Source organism: Anser brachyrhynchus (genome assembly GCF_964034855.1).
Source record: "Anser brachyrhynchus genome assembly, chromosome: 27".
NCBI classification, from domain to species: Eukaryota; Metazoa; Chordata; class Aves; order Anseriformes; family Anatidae; genus Anser; species Anser brachyrhynchus.
Window position 1 is genome coordinate 5089542 of NC_137720.1, and position 15437 is coordinate 5104978.

At 61.7% G+C, this 15437-nt stretch overlaps 1 long non-coding RNA gene across 2 annotated transcripts; it reads left to right on the forward strand.

Moving 5' to 3' along the window:
- The first annotated feature begins 4102 nt into the window (after positions 1-4102).
- LOC308183281 lies at positions 4103-11520 on the forward strand. 2 transcript variants are annotated; one of them, XR_013942378.1, is made up of 2 exons: positions 4103-7365; positions 8565-11520. It is a non-coding gene; the product is annotated as an uncharacterized lncRNA (long non-coding RNA). The 2 variants fall into 2 exon arrangements; XR_013942379.1 differs by having other exon boundaries at positions 8576-11520.
- The last annotated feature ends 3917 nt before the right edge of the window (positions 11521-15437 follow it).

Sequence of the window (15437 nt, forward strand, 5' to 3'; positions counted from 1 at the left end):
AGCCAAAACTCAGTCTTGAGTTGACACTGGCCACTGGTGTGTCAGACAACAAAAAAAGGCCTTTTTAAGTATGCCAACAGCAAGAGGAGGTCAGAGGAAAACATTGGACTGATATTTTATGCAGATGGTCGCCTAAGGAAGGATGAGGAAAACGTGAAGGCATTAAATGCCTTTTTTTTGCCTCAGTTTTTAACGGTAATGACAGATCCTGGGCTGCCTGCACAGTCAGAGGACCATGACCGGCGGAGCAGTGCCTTTCCATCCTAAGGGCCAGAAGGAGGATCCAGGGAACCACAGCCCTGTCAGTCTGACCTCGGTGCCAGGGAAACTCATGGAGCAGATGATCCTGAGTGCCTTCACGCAGCACTTACAGGACAAGCAGGTGATCAGGCCTGGTCAGCATGGGCTTATCAAAGGCAGGTCCTGCTTAATGAACTTCATCTCCTTCTACAACAAAGCGATGTGCCCAGTGGACAAGGGAAAGGCTGTGGATGTGGCCTACGAAGACATCAGTAAGGCTTTTGACACTGTTTCCCACAGCATTCTCCCAAAGAAGCTGGCTGCTCAAGGCCTGGACAGGTGTATGCTTCGTTGGGTTAAAAACTGGCTGGGAGGCCAGGCCCAAAGAGTTGTGGTGGAGTTAAATCCAGCTGGAGGCTGGTCACCAGTGATATCCCGCAGGGCTCAGTAGGGAAGTGATTGTGCCCTGTACTCAGCTCTGGTGAGGCCGCACCTCGAGTACTGCGTTCAGTTTGGGGCCCCTCGCTACAAGAAGGACATCGAGGTGCTGGAGCGTGTCCAGAGAAGGGCAGCAAAGCCAGTGAAGGGTCTTGAGGAGCTGCTGAGAGAACTGGGGTTGTTTGCCCTGGAGAAAAGGAGGCTCAGGGGAGACCTTATCATGCTCTACAACTACCTTAAAGGAGGCTACAGTGAGAAGGGGATCAGGCTCTTCTCCCAAGCACCAAGTGATGAGGGGAAATGGCCTCAAGTTGCACCAGGGGAGGTTTAGGTCAGATATGAGGAGAAATTTCTTTACAGAAAGGGTTGTGCAGCACTGGAATAGGCTGACCAAGGAAGTGGTAGAGTCACCATCACTGGAGGTCTTCATGAAACGTGTAGATGTAGAATTTAGTAGCACGGTTTAGTGGTGGACATTAGTACCAGGTTAAAGATTGGACCAGATGATCTTAGAGGTCTTTTCCAACCTGAATGAACCTATGATCTGTGATCACCAAAACTGTAAGGGACCAGTTGTATCAGTTCAATGTTCATAAGTCCATAGGGCCTGACAGGATTCACCCCAGCGTGCTGAAGGAGTTTGATGTAGCTGGATCCCTCTCACCAATTTACCAAAGGTCTGGGGAGTCCAGGGAGGTCCCCGCTGTCAGGAATCCCCAACGTTAACCCATCTACAAAAAGGGTATGAGAGAAGACCCAGGAAACTACAGAGTTAGTCTAAAGTCAGTCCCTGGAAAAGTTATGTAGATCATCCTGGAGGACAGTGAAATAAAATTAAAGAACAAAGCTATAGTCAGGCCGAAACAAGGGTTCTTCAGGGAAGAGTCCTGCCTTAATAATTTGATCTCCTTCTATGGTAAAGTCACCTGCTTGGTGGATTAAGGGAAGGCAGCGGGCATAATCTTTCTGGATATTAGGAAGGCCTTTGATACTGACCCTCACGGCATCCTTCTGGGCAAACTGTCCAGCTGTGAGATAAGGAGGTTTATGCTATGCTGGGTGATGAACTGGGGTGGTGGTACAGCTCACAAGTTTGTAGTAAACGGAGCTATATCAGTGCTGTTCCCCTGGGCTGGTTCTGTCCAATGTTTTTATTAATGACCTGGATGCAGGAGTGGAGTGCACCCTCAGCAAGTTTGCTGGTGACACTAAACTGGGAGGTGCTGTTGACTCTCTGGACGGACAAAAGGCCTTGCAGAAGGATCTAGCATTAGGCAATCAGCATCAGCATGAAATTCAACAAAGGAAAATGCCGGGTGCTGCACCTGGGATGGAGCAATGCTGGACACGGGCACAAATAGAGGGACACCTGGCTGGAGAGCAGCTCAGCAGAAGGGGCCTGGGGGTGCTGGTGGCAGCAGCTCAGCACCAGCCAGCAGCGCACCCTGGCAGCCACGAGGACAAACTGCATTTTGGGGAGAATTAACCAGAGCATAGCCAAAACACTGCAAAAGTTGTGAAAGCAACCTCCGAGGTCATACAGTATTCACGTGCCTCTCCCGTGCTGCATCTGCAAATATAGTACTTTTTTTTTTTACTTCCAAATGCACTAACTTCCCTTTTCTTGGCATTTCTGACCCTTTTAGGGCTCCATCTACACTGCAAATGAGCAGGTCAGGAGGCCAAGTTATTAAAGGGCTGTTTTGTAGCTAAGAAGCACGCTTCACCATCTCTAATAAACACAAAACCCTCCGCCAACAAATCTATGCCACGTAAACTGCGCTCTCGTCCATAAGCAAAGCCAGAGTAACATGTCACAGCAAGGGGATGTGGCAGCAACGCCTGGGCCAACGCCTCCTTGTCCCCGCCCTGCAACAACAGGTACATAAATCTGACAGCTCTGCAACTGGTTGTAATGTTTTATGAGCCCGAGGGTGCGGCTGGGGAGCTGGGAGAGCTGCTGCAGGCCGGGTACGGCACCGTGCTTGGTCTGCAAGGGACAGCTGGGGGGAACGCTCACCATAGGTGAAGCCAGGCAGGTACAGAGCTTTCCTTCCCTGCACATTTCTTCAACAGCTGGAGATGGTGGCTCATGCCTGACCTGCAGGAAAAACCCTATGAGCAGGTCCCCGGGCAGGTCCTGGTGTTCCCAAACCCTCTGGGCCACAACAGCCTCTATCCCAGCTCCCTGAGCTCTTGAAGGGCCACATCCCCATGACATTAGGGGTCCTGTGACATGGGGTCCCTAGGGTACAGGGTATCCTCACCCCTGCCACTTTACAGGGGCCCCCAAAACCTGTCACGTGAGGAAGTCCCAAAACCTGATATAAAGGAGCTGCACTGTAATGGGGGCATTTGTTGCCCTTTTACATATTCCCTGTCATACAGAAGGTCCCCGTTGCAGAAGGTATCCTCATCCTACTATACAGGGCTCCCCATTTTATAGGTGCCCTCATGTCTTTCAGTACAAGAAGGACATGGAGGCCCTGGAACATGTCCAGAGAAGGGCTACGAAATTGGTGAAGGGCCCAGGACACAAGTCCTGTGAGGAGCAGCTGAGGGAGCTGGGGGTGTTTGGGCTGGGGAAGAGGAGGCTCAGGGCAGAGCTCGCTGCTCTCTGCCTGAAAGGAAGGTGTGGGGAGCTGGGGGTCGGCCTCTTCTCACACATAACCAGGGATAGGGCCAGAGGGAATGGCCTCAAGTTGTGCCAGGGGAGGTTCGGGTGGGAAATGAGGAGACATTTCTGCTCAGAAAGAGCCGTCAGGCGTTGGGACGGGTTGCCCAGGGAGGTGGGGGAGTCACCGTCCCTGGGGGTGTTCAAGGAGAGGTTGGACGTGGTGCTTGGGGACATGGTTCAGTGGGTGACAGCGGTGGTAGGGGGTGGTTGGACCAGGTGAGCATGAAGGGCTTCTCCAACCCTAATGGCTCTGTGACTCTATGATTCTAGGGGTCCTATTATGCAGGGCATCCTCAACTTGTTGCACACATTGTCCCCCTTGCACAGGGTTCCCCATCACCTCACTGCACAGCAGACCCTTCCCCTGTTACAGGGAGGACCCCGTTACACAGGCTGCCACCCGTTACACACCGGGGGCCCTTCCCCCTTTACACAGCGCTCCCCATTGCACAGAGGTCCCCAGAAAGGACCCCCCCAATATACAGGGACCCCATCACGGGCTGTCCCCATGCCCATACACCCAGGTCCCCACAGCAGGGGCCCTGCCTGTCCCATTACAGGCCCCGTGCACATGGCGCCCCCGGCCCCATACACGGGGGGGGGGGGTCCCTGTCCCCCCTCATCACACAGCCCCCCCCGCGGGGTCGCCATGGCAACGCCGCCGCCACCACGGCGCCTGCGCCCTCCCCGCCTCAGACGTCATCACTCCGGGCGGTGCCGCGCCGCCGGGCTGGGCTGGACGGGCGGGACCATTGTGGGAGAGAAGGGGGGGGTGCGGGAGGGAACATTGCGGGAGGGGCGGCGGGAGCGGGCGGGAGGGACCATTATGGGAGATGGGGGGGGGGGGGGGAAGGAGCTGTGGGGTGAGGGAGGAGGGCGGGCAATGGAGGGCAGGCAATGGAGGCCCTGGGAGGATCCATAGCGGGGTGCACCCAGAGCTGGCAGCCCCTGGGCCTGGCGCTGGCACAGGGAGGCGATGACGAGGCCAGGCAGGGGGAGGCTGTGCCAGGGTCTCTCCTCCTGCCATCATAGAGTCACAGAGCCATTAGGGTTGGAGAAGCCCTTCGTGATCACCTGGTCCAACCGTCCCCCTACCACCACTGTCACCCACTGAGCCATGTCCCCAAGCACCACGTCCAACCTCTCCTTGAGCACCCCCAGGGACGGTGACTCCCCCACCTCCCTGGGCAACCCGTCCCAATGCCTGACCGCTCTTTCTGAGCAGAAATGTCTCCTCATTTCCCACCTGAACCTCCCCTGGCACAACTTGAGGCCATTCCTTCTGGCCCTATCCCTGGTTATCTGTGAGACGACACCGACCCCCAGCTCCCCACACCTTCCTTTCAGGGAGCTGCAGAGAGCAGTGAGCTCTGCCCTGAGCCTCCTCTTCCCCAGACCAAACACCCCCAGTGCCCTCAGCCGCTCCTCATAAGATGCTGTCCTCCCCCTGGCCTCCCGTGGACCCACAGTGAAGCCTGTCCTCCGTTCCCTCCGTCCTCTGCAGCCCTGTGATGCAAATTCTCATCCCCTGTGGTGCAAATCCTCGTCCCCAAACGCTGCAGGGCCCCAGGGAGACCTTGAAGAGGGAGGACAAGGCTCCTGGGAGCCGTGGTCACCACCAACCGGCCCCGCAGTGCCAACACACCCATGGCCCACGCCATGGAGAGGGTGGCAGGCGATGGTGTCGGACACGGTGGCTGTGTTTGAAGGCCTTGGGGAGCATCGTGGGTGCTGCAGGTGCACCAGGGCTCCACATGGTGTGGGTTCGGGAAAGAAGCCTCATGTGGAGGTGATTTGGAGGCTGTGGGGAAGGAGGTGGGGTAATTTGCTTTTCTTCAGCACCCAGATCCGCCCCGCTGTCTGCTTCCTGCTGCAGGTTTTGGAGAGAAGCCTGAAAACCCCAGCTGGGACATGGCTGACTTTGCTGTTGGTTTCGGTGCCGGGCTCAGGTGTAGGCAGTGGCACACTTCGCAGCCAGCCTGCCTGGCCAACGTTTTCTTTTTCTGCTGCCTCTGGGGAAGAGGATTTCGGTTTGCAGACACGCAGACCGTGCTCACCCAGAGGCAGGTGCAGCCACAGCAGCTCCACCAGCACACCTCCTTCACAGAATCACAGAGTCATTAAGGTTGGAAGAGCCTTCCAAGATCATCTGGTCCAACCATCGCCCTACCACCACTGTCACCCAGCCCTCTGACCACTGCAGCCCCAGCAGCTCTGGGCTGGGGCGCGCAGTTGGGCTCTTCACAGCCCTTAGGACCGGCCACTTGAGTGCCTGGGAGGCCCCGAACCTCGGGCACCAGCCTCAGCTGTTTGCAGTGATGTGACTCCCAGGAAGGGGAACGGAAAACATCTCATGAAGGGGGAGTGAGTTCCTTTCACGCTGGAATTCCTCCTGGTCAGATGGATCCAGGTTAACCTGCTCCATACTGCCCTACTCCTCGGGATCGCTAGCACTGCATCGCCTTGGGAGAAACAGGGTGACCCAGGAGGAGATGAGCCAGGCCTCCTCTCAGCTTCGTTTTCGCCCTCAGTTTTGCTGCATGTCACGTTGAGGCCCTTTCTTTGACCTCACCCAGAGCGAGATCCACTTCGACGCTGGACCGTGAGCACTGGGGAACCGAGCCGGGTCCCCCCGGCTGGCAGGGACACGCCGCTGCCTGCGAGGCTCAGCCCGTGCCAGCCGCGGAGGCTGGGCCTCCAACACCTCCTGCTCCTGGCCAGCCTTGGGCAGATCCCCACCTCCCCGCGCTTTGGCTTTTTGAGGCAAAAAAGGAGCGAATTGGGGGCACGGTCGCTACCACACGGACAAACTGGATCCCCCTTCCCCTCCCTCCTTGCTCTCTACAGGGGATGTAGAGGCTGGGGGGACCCAGGGGACGATCTGGATCCCCCTTCCCCTCCTTCCTTGCTCCCCAGCAGGGGATGTAGAGGCTGGGGGACCCCAGGGGACGAGCTGGGGACGTTTTGGGGACCGGCCCCCCCTTGGTGCTGTGCTGCCTGCTGCCGCCCGAGGGCAGCAACGCCTCAGCTTTCCTCCGAGCCTGGTGCCGGCTGGTGCAGGGGAGATGCCCGGGTTTGTGCAAGCCTCTGTGCTACTGATGCCATAAACCCTGCCCTAAACCCTCCTGCCACCCCAGCGTGCGCTCCAGGAGCCTTTTTGGAGGGTGTATTTTCTGCAGTGCCCTGCGGGATGGTCACCGAGGGGCTGTGCCCCAGCGGCATCCCGCCCGTAACCGGCCCCAGGCTGACAGCCTGCAGAGCCCGGGCTGGTAGCTCGCCCTCACCCAGCTCGAGGACCCTAAATAAGGATTTAGGATGCTGCTCTCCCAGCCTGTCACTGCTCCTGGCTGCAGTCCCGTGGCGTGGGGGCACCCGGTAGCCACAGACGCTCTGTGTCCCTGCGCTCCTGCCCATCCCAGACTTTCCCTGGACCTCATTCTGCCCACAAATGCTTTTCACCTTTGTACCTCTCTTGGCCACCCGGTTCCTGGGAAGCAGTGCTCTGGGACAAGGCGGGCTCCACACCCATGGCACCGCCACACTAAAGCAGGGGAGTGATGTTGGGGAGACAGGGGAATTCCCCTCCACACCATCAGCCTAACGAAAGCCCCTGGTCGTTTCACCCAGCATTTGCCTCGTGTTTCTCTGTCCCCATCCTCTTTAGCTCCCCAGAAATGTTGCCCAGGGAGAAGTCGCCACTTTGAGCCTGCCGGGGGCTCAAATGGGATGCGGGGAAGGCTCCGGGGGCCCCAGGAGCCTTGCATCCCGCAGGGATCAGGGGGTGCCCGCTTACCCATCAGGTGGGGACGGCTGCAGAGCCCCAGCCCCAGCCCGAAGCTTCAGCCAGGGCCCAGGGGTGTCACAGGTGAAAGGGATCTGCAGAGGGTGGGAGGGAGGTGGGTCACTGCCCAGTATTGCAAATGGGGACAACACTCGGGGAAAGAATCGGGGGCAAAGATAAACCTCAACCATCGCCACCCTGGGGGTCTTTGGAGAGCCAGGAGAGGTCTGTATTTTTCCCCCCTTCCGCAGCCTAACCAGCTCAGCCCATCCCAGGAAAGGGCAAGCCGTGGTGGCTTTATCTCCTCGGATGCAAGAGATAGCATCGGGGAAGGGCGAGAGGAGCTCAGGTGTGGGGGGCAGAGCCCTGCCGAGGCACCTGCCCCAGGGTGCCACCGACCGCGCGTGTTCCCCCCTCGCCCCTGCACCTCCTGCCGCTGCCTCGCGCAGGGGAAACCCCAGCACCCCTGGAAAAGCCGAGGAAGCTCAGGGTGCTGCCGGGGGTGGGAGGGAAAGAGCAAGCGAGGGGGAAGCCCGCGGGGCTGGAACATCTGCGTGGCCGCCTTCCGCCCCGGCGTCACCCGTGTGTCAGCGAGGAACAAAACAAGCCCGGAGCGGGGAGCTGCCGTCAGCCCGCAGCTCATGAATGGGCCTAAGAATAGATTTCCTGTTTACCCAGCGACAAATCGCTTCTGGGGCAGAGGGCACCTGGTTGCTATTTTTGCCAAGCCCCTGCCCGGCCCGCTCCCCAGCTCGCTCTGCCTCTGGCCGACCCCGAGCCGCCCTCGGGGACCCCCTGCGCCGCCGCAGCATCCACGTGCGGCGGGGGAAAGGGCCCGCTGGGGAGCAGAGGCTGCCGAGGACCGGAGGAGCAGGGCAGAGACACGGCTACAGCCGTGACACCAGCGTCGCGCCGTCCCCGAGGATGGCTGCGGGGTGCCGAGGGCACGAAACCCGCGGGCCGTGAGCGCCAGGGAGGCACGGAGCCAGCTCCTGCCCCCCCGGCACCGAGCGTCCCCCCGGCGCTGGGGGGCCAGGCAGGGCTGAAGCCCCCAGGATGTCAGCTGCCAGCCCCCTGCCGTAGCAAGGAGCACTTCCAGAGGTGCCTGGACCTGGATCCCCTGTCCTGCTGGGGTGCGGCAGTCACTGAGCTGCCCTGAGCATCCCCGAAACCCAGCACACGGGGCACCTGGTGATTCCCCACTGTGTTTTCCCATAAGAAAAGAGAGTTTTGCACCCAAAACATGCAGTAAAAACCCAGCGGGACCACTGGGGAGCTCTGGGGGAAGCAGGGCCCCATCCTGCACTCAGCAAAACCCGTTTTGAATGGGTTCGATTTTTATAATTAAAAATCATACAAATATAATTTTTTTTATATAATTTTAAATGATACAAGTTTATTGAATTTTGCCTGCCCCTGCTTTTCCAGTCCCCTCGCAGCAATGGCCACGCGGAGCGGTTCACCTTCTCGTCTCCCCACGTGGAAAGCGAAACCCCGTGGAGAAGTCGCGCAGTTTCCCATTCTTGAGAATGAGGAAGGCTCGGGGGCCGTTTACTGGAATCCCCGCAGCCCTCCCCGCGGCCTTTTCTTGTAAGCACTGACCGAAATACATTGTGAAACCCACACGGCTGCTACGCCGGGGGGCCGGGCCACCCATCATTGAGAAAACGCAAACCACGGCAAGGAGGAACCGGCGCTGGTGCAGCAGCCCCTCTGCAGAGGCTTTGCTGTCCTGTGCTCGCCCCGAATCCCAGCCAGGTACCCGAACCCTGGATCCCGGATCCCAAATCCTGGCTGGGTGGCACAGCACGAGGCTGTCGGGAAGGGGAGGCAGGAAGGTTCAAGGGCCTGGAGCCAGCAGAAAGGCGTCCAGCAGGCGCCAGCCGAAACGCACCCTGCACCCGATCCTGTCCCACAGCACGTTGGCACCCCTGGGAGGCTGCTTTGTGGGGCGGGGGCTCTTGCTCTATAGGGACAGGCTCCATAGGGGTGGGTCTCTACAGGGTAAGCATCCCCCTCCCAACAGGAACTGCTCTGTTGGGTAGGTTCTCCTGCACGATAACTGATGTAGGTGCTGCACTGCACCACAGGGGATGGGGTTTCTTGCTCTATAGGGCTGGTCTCCAGTGGACCGCATCACTAGGGCGGTATCCCTTGTGCTATAGTGGCCGAGGTTGGGCTGTATAGGAGCCGGGCTCCGTAGGGGCCGGCTCCCCACAGCAGGAGCTCTTGCCCTATAGGTGTTGGGCTCTGCAGGTGCATTCCCAGGAGCTGCTGGAGCGGAGCCAGGGGAGTCTGCGGCACATGAAGGGCTGCTCCCCGTGCCCTGCCCTGTAGGGGCTGCAGTCCTGCCTTATAGGAGCTGTAATCTGCAGGGGCTGCAGTCCACAGGGGCTCTGCTCAGCGCTGCTGCCTGCGCATCCCCGTGGGGCCTTTTCGGGAGCATCGCCCGCGCCGCGGCGCTGGGGCTGCGCGAGTCGGAGCCTCCGCAGCGCGGCCTCTCCCCGCTCGCAGCCTCTGCAGCCCGCGGGGGTTTTTGGCTACGCTCGCGGGCTGCCGCGCCGGCCGAGAGCTCTCGGTAGGAAACGGCCGAGGCCGAAGGAGGCAGCGGGGGAGCCCTGCCCAGTGCACCCATCCCCGCGGCACCCAGGGTCCCGTGGGACTCGCGTCTCCCCCGCGGCTACGCTGGGGGCACCCCAGGGTGCGGGGATTTAGGACGGGAGATGCTGCCAAATGATGCAAAAAGGCTACGCTGCCCCCCCCCAAAAAAATGCAGCTGGGACTGAGCAACACCCAAAAAAACCCTCCAGGGAGAAGGCAAAGCTGGGGGGGGGGTCCCCAGCATCCAGCCGGCTGCACCCCGCGTTGCGTTGCAGCGGCAGGATCTGGCTGCCAGCTTTGGGGGGATCTTTTTTTTTTTTTTTTGGGGGGGGGGGGGGGTGTTGCAGCTTCCTCATCCTTTCCAGGGCCCCCGCAGGCTGCCGGCAAAGGGCGTTTCGTGCAATTGAGAACCAGGTCGTGCATCGCGGCGTCTAGCGAGCCGCGGGCGGGAGGTGTTTCCCAGTGGCGCAGGAATTTGCTGTTTGCGCCTGTGTTGCAGGAGGCTCGGGGGGAGGCGGGGACGGGGAACGTGGCGGGGGGGTGTGGGGGGGTTGTTATTATTTAATTTTATTTTCCTGCCTCCATCCAGGAATCTCTGCAATGTTGCCGGCTGCTCCCTGGGAGGCTGGGGCAGCCGTGAGTCACCGCCGCTGCTGGAACGTGACTCAGTCCCGCTGCTCCCCGGCAGGACATGACCAGACTGCCAAAGCCTGGGAGAAACCCAGCGCCGCCGCCTGCCCGCGCCCACCGGCGGGGAGGACGCGGGAGCCCCCCCACATTGCTCAGCACCCTGCTGGGGCATCGCCCCACTGCCGTGGGGCAGAGCTCTCGGCATGGGAGAGCTCAGCATGGGGGGGCAGATTGTCTTTTTTTATTATTATTATTTTTTTCCCCTTTTTTTTTTAATTATTTTTTTTCCTCTCCTTTTTTTTTCCCCTCCGAGCCAGGAAAATCCCCTTCACCCGCTTCGCGTCGCCCATCTGTAGGGCCGTGGGTGCCTCCCCGAGGATTTTGCTGCCCCATCCTCCAGGCCAGACCCCGAAGGGGAGCAGCGAACACCTCGGAGAGCCCCGCTCCTGGCACCGCTCCTGCCCCGCTTCCCGTGCCTCAGTTTCCCCATCTGAAGGGGAGCGGGGATGCCCCCAGGCAGGGGGCAGGAGGGGTGACTTCAGGTCGTGCTTTGAGGTCTCCGAGCAGCAGTGGGGTGCTGTTATTAATACTAATGGGCTCAGGTGGCAGGGAGGGACGGGGCGGACGTGGAGCCGGACGGAGCCACCGCAGCCCTGAGTCACCGGCGGCCCCGTGCCGAGCCCCGGCACGCTCGCAGCACCCCAGGGCCACCCGCTCGTGGGACCCCGCTGCTTCACACGACCCCTCCTCATCCTCACGGTGACAGCTCCCCGGGGGGCACACGACGGCATCGGAGGCGGCCGGGGGCCGAGCTGAGCACCGGGACACTCGTCACACCTCAGGCCACGGCCGCGGCCGCAGCTGCCTCTGTCAGCCGTGATTGAGAGCCCAGCCGGGCTGGCAGGCCTTCTCTGTGATCTTGTTAATTAAGAAATACATTTAATTAGCAGCACCCCAGCTGTGACTCAGCTCATCATCATGATCGAAACACAAGAGCTGGACTCCAGCGCCACGAGGCCCTGGCCCTGATGTGGGACCCCACCGGGCACGCAGGGTTTTGGGGTGATTTCCCCCCGGGATGGAGGCAGATTGGGGCTGGGGCCATCCCCACGCACGCTCGGGGGCAAATTACCCATTGCCACGCTGCGAAGAATCGTATTAATAACCCATTTACTATAAATAGCCTCGATAATGACACCCCGAGCTTTCCAGGAATAGCTCTTCCAAAAACGTGGGGAAAGCCGTTCCCCCGCGCCGCGATTTGCAGATGGGGAAACTGAGGCACGGCCGGCACCGGGCTCGGCCTTGCCATGTCCCCGGGCACGGAGCCGTCTGCCAGGCAGCTGTGGAATTTGCTCCCCGAATAAACCGTCATGGAAATGAGCCCTTATGTATATTTATGGGCGCCGTCCTGCCAGCTGGAATCTAATAGGGGAGAAAATAAACTGTGAAACCGCCGGGGAACGGGAGGGCTTCGCACCTCGGCCCCACGCCCCTGGTTTGGGTGCCCAGCCCCGGTCCCCCGGGGGCGCTTGGCCCTGGTTTGGGTGCTCAGCCCCAGTCCCCGGGGTGCCTGACCCTGTATCTGAGTGCCCAGATTTTTTGGGGTGCCCATTTTTTGGGGCGCTCGGGAAGGTGCCGCCGGCTGCTCCGCGGGTCCTGCAGGCTGCGGGGGCTGGAAAACGCGGGGCAGCACCAGGTCGGGGTTGTGCGGGGCGAAGCTGTGGAGCCTCACAGAGCACGGGGAGGGGGGGCGGGACGTTGTCCCCCATCTGGGGCCGTCGCCCCCAGCCCCACATCCCGGCCCCGCACCCTCTGTGGGGCCAGGGGCTGGCTGCAGGCGATTCCCCACCCGCTCGAAGCATCCGCAGCGTGGCCCCTGCCAGCGTCTCCATCCCCAGCTCCCCGCGCTCACCCTTTCCTCTCCACGTGGGGGGCACCCACGGCGGGGACCCAGAGCCGCTCCCCGGGGCGCCCTCGCCCCCCCCCACCCCCCCACCCCCCCTTTTTTCCCCGCAGCCTCCGCAGCAGCGCTCTGGAGCTGGATGGGGAGCGGGAGGCGACGGCGGAGCGAGGCCCATTAGAAATGCAGACAGCGGCGCGCGGCGATGGCTTCCTGTCTCGAGCAGGCGGCAGCCCCCCCCCCTCCATGCGCTGCAGCCCCCCCCCCATCCCCTGGCCCCGGCCTCCGCAGCCCCCCCTCGGCCTCGCGTTCCCCTCGCCCCTGCCCGCCGCAGGGCTGCGCGAAGCAGCGGGGGCCTGGCGGAGGCTGCCGGGGGGGGCACGGGGCCTCGGCCCCTCGCCCTTCATCCGTGCGCCGGTGCCGAGGTCGGGCGCATCCCCTGCAGGGAAACGGGGGGCGGGGGGGGGGATTCCAACCCCCCCCAAAAAATATATATATATAAAAAAAAAGGGGGGGATTTGGGAGCGAGGCTGCGGGCAGGGCTCGGGAGGCTTCGTGCTGCGGCACCTCCCAGCCTGCCTCCCGCCCTCGCCCCGCCGTGATTCCCTGCAGCGGGCTAAAAATATCGCCGGGAGCTGCCGCCGCGCACCGGCGCTGGAGGTGCTTATAAATAGCTCGGGGGCGGCTCGTGCTGTCCCCGCGTCCCGCGCTGTCCCCAAGTGTCCCCCCACCCCCCCCCGGCCTCTGCGGGAGAGGCCGGAGCCCCCCCCCCCCATCCTCGCTGGGTGGGCGGACGGAGGGATGGATGCGGGGAAACGGGGATGGAGCAGCCTCTGCCCCCGGGTGGTGCGGGGAAACTGAGGCACGGGAGGGGTTGGGGAGGGAAAGGGGAAGTGTGGGGGGGTTGGAATTAGGGGGAGTTGGGCTTTGATGGCAGGGCGGGGGGGGTGACAAAGCCCCGCGCTCCCCCTCCCCCCCGCAGCATCTCCAGCCCCCTGCATCGCGTCCGGCACCGCGATGGATCCGTGTCCCCCCCCCCGCCCCTTCCCCGCTCCGTTCCCGCCGCCTGCCCGCAGCCCCGAGCTGCCAAAGCGCAGGGCAAACGGGGACAAGCCGGGGGGGGGGGGAGCGGCAGAGGCTGATTTTTGCCAGCTTTTCCTTTCCTCCATCCAAATCCCCCCAGCCGCAGAACAAGCAGAGAGGGAGGGGAGGGCGAGGAAACCCCCTGGGGGTCTCGGAGGGGATGCTGCCTCCCCCCCCACCCCACTGCGGCGTTAGATTTTTTATTATTTTTTTTTAAATTTCTTTCTTTCTTCATTCATCTCTTTATTTAAACGTCTCGTCTCAGCCTCATAACGCAGCCGGGGAATAAATATCAGCGTTCTGGTAAGCGGTGAATCACCACCCGCTCCCGGCGCTGAGAAGCACACGGTGCTTCTGTCCCCGGCCCTGGCCCCCCGCCAGCCCCCCAGCTCCACGCCACCCGGCCACGGGGAAATTTCGGCCACGGCACAAACATGTTTGGCCGCATTCCCCTGGCTCCCGCCCCGGGCTGGTGCTGGGAATCGGCTCAAAAATCGTGTTTTGTGGGAAGGCGCCCGCTAGGTAATAGTATTTTGATGGGAGGCTGCGGGAGACCTGGGGATGCTCCTGCACACCCCCCCCCCCCCCCAAATACATGCTGAGGTTGTCCCCGCTCCCGACCCCATCACTGCCTTGTCCCTCGCTGCTCCCAGCGGGTTCATCCTCCCCTGGGGCTGAGCTCTGCTGTTTTCCAGCCCCATGCCCCCAAAAATCATCCCCGGCACCCCCCAGCCCCAGGTCCTGCTGCCTCCCCGCAGCCTTCCCCCACCCCGCTCCCCCCCAGCCTTGGCCAGCCGGTCCCTGGGGGACGGAGGGGACCCCAACCCGGCCGCAGTCCCCCCAGCTGGGTCAGCGCATCCCCAGCTCGTCACCCCGCTGCTGCTGGCTGTGCCGGACCGAGGACCCAAAGCGGCGTCACCGGGCACGTCCCCCAGTGCCACCGCCGGTGGGACACGGTGGTGGTGGGGGGGGGGGGGACGACCCCAGACCCCAAACCCAGCCTGGGCCCCGCTGCTGCAATGGGGCCGGCACAGCTGGGAGGCACCCCTGGGGCCGTGCGCCACCACCTCGGTGTCACTGGTGCCACGTCCCGGCCCCGTGCCAGGCGCTGTCCTCGCGCGGTCCCTGCGAGCCAGGGGCGCCACCGCGGCAAGGAGCCGGAGCGCGAGGTCCCCCCGAGCGGCAGATCCCCTCCACAAGTTACAGAAGGTCCTTGGACCTCGTGAGCAGCTGGTGTGAAGCTGTAATTACCTTAATTAGCTCTGGGATTGCATTCCCTCCCTGTGCTAATTTCGTTTCTACAGTAACCAGCCCAAGAGGTGTGCACGCGCTCGGCCCCGCGGCAGAAAGCGAGGCAGAGGCAGCAAAGCCAGGAGCCCCAAAACCAACCCAAAACTGGGGACCCCCCCCCCCCCGCCTCCCTCGGCCCCCCCCCAAACCCCGGTACCCCACGTGCACAGAGAGCCCTCCTGTCCCCTCGCAGCGGTTCCAGAGGGCCCTGGGTGCTTCCCAAGGCCCCAAGGGGGGGGACATTTGCACCAAACCCCCCCTCCCCGGGTGCAGGGCAGGGGCAGGCGGGGGGAGCCAGCGCCCGGCTGTGGGGTTAGGAGCACGCCGAGCCTGGGCTCTTTCCCCGCTGCGAGCGCTTGCTGTAACCCAATATCCCCCTGATGTAAGGGCCATTTGGGAGGAAACCATAAAAGCTTCAGGAAATGGGTATTAATTCACAGCCAGGCAATAAAGGGGAAGGAGGGCTCCCGGGCAGAGTGGCGGCCCCCGGGGAGTGCGGCTGAGCAGGGCTGGGGAGCGGCCGTGCCCTGTTGCAGCAAATCCAACCCCCCCCCTCTCCCCCCCCAGCTGGAAATTCACCCCCCTGAGAGGTTTCTGGACTCAAAAAAAAATAAAAAAAAAATTAAAAAAAATGGGGGCTGCGAAATGGGAGCACCGGCTGCGGGCAAAGCATCGCCCGCCCCTCCAACCAGGCATTAATTTGCCATCCAAAAGCGACTGGAGCGAGGCTCGGGGCCGCTTTCTCACCCTGCAAATTCCACGTGGGTCTGGCTGTTGACCTGGAAATGCAAAAA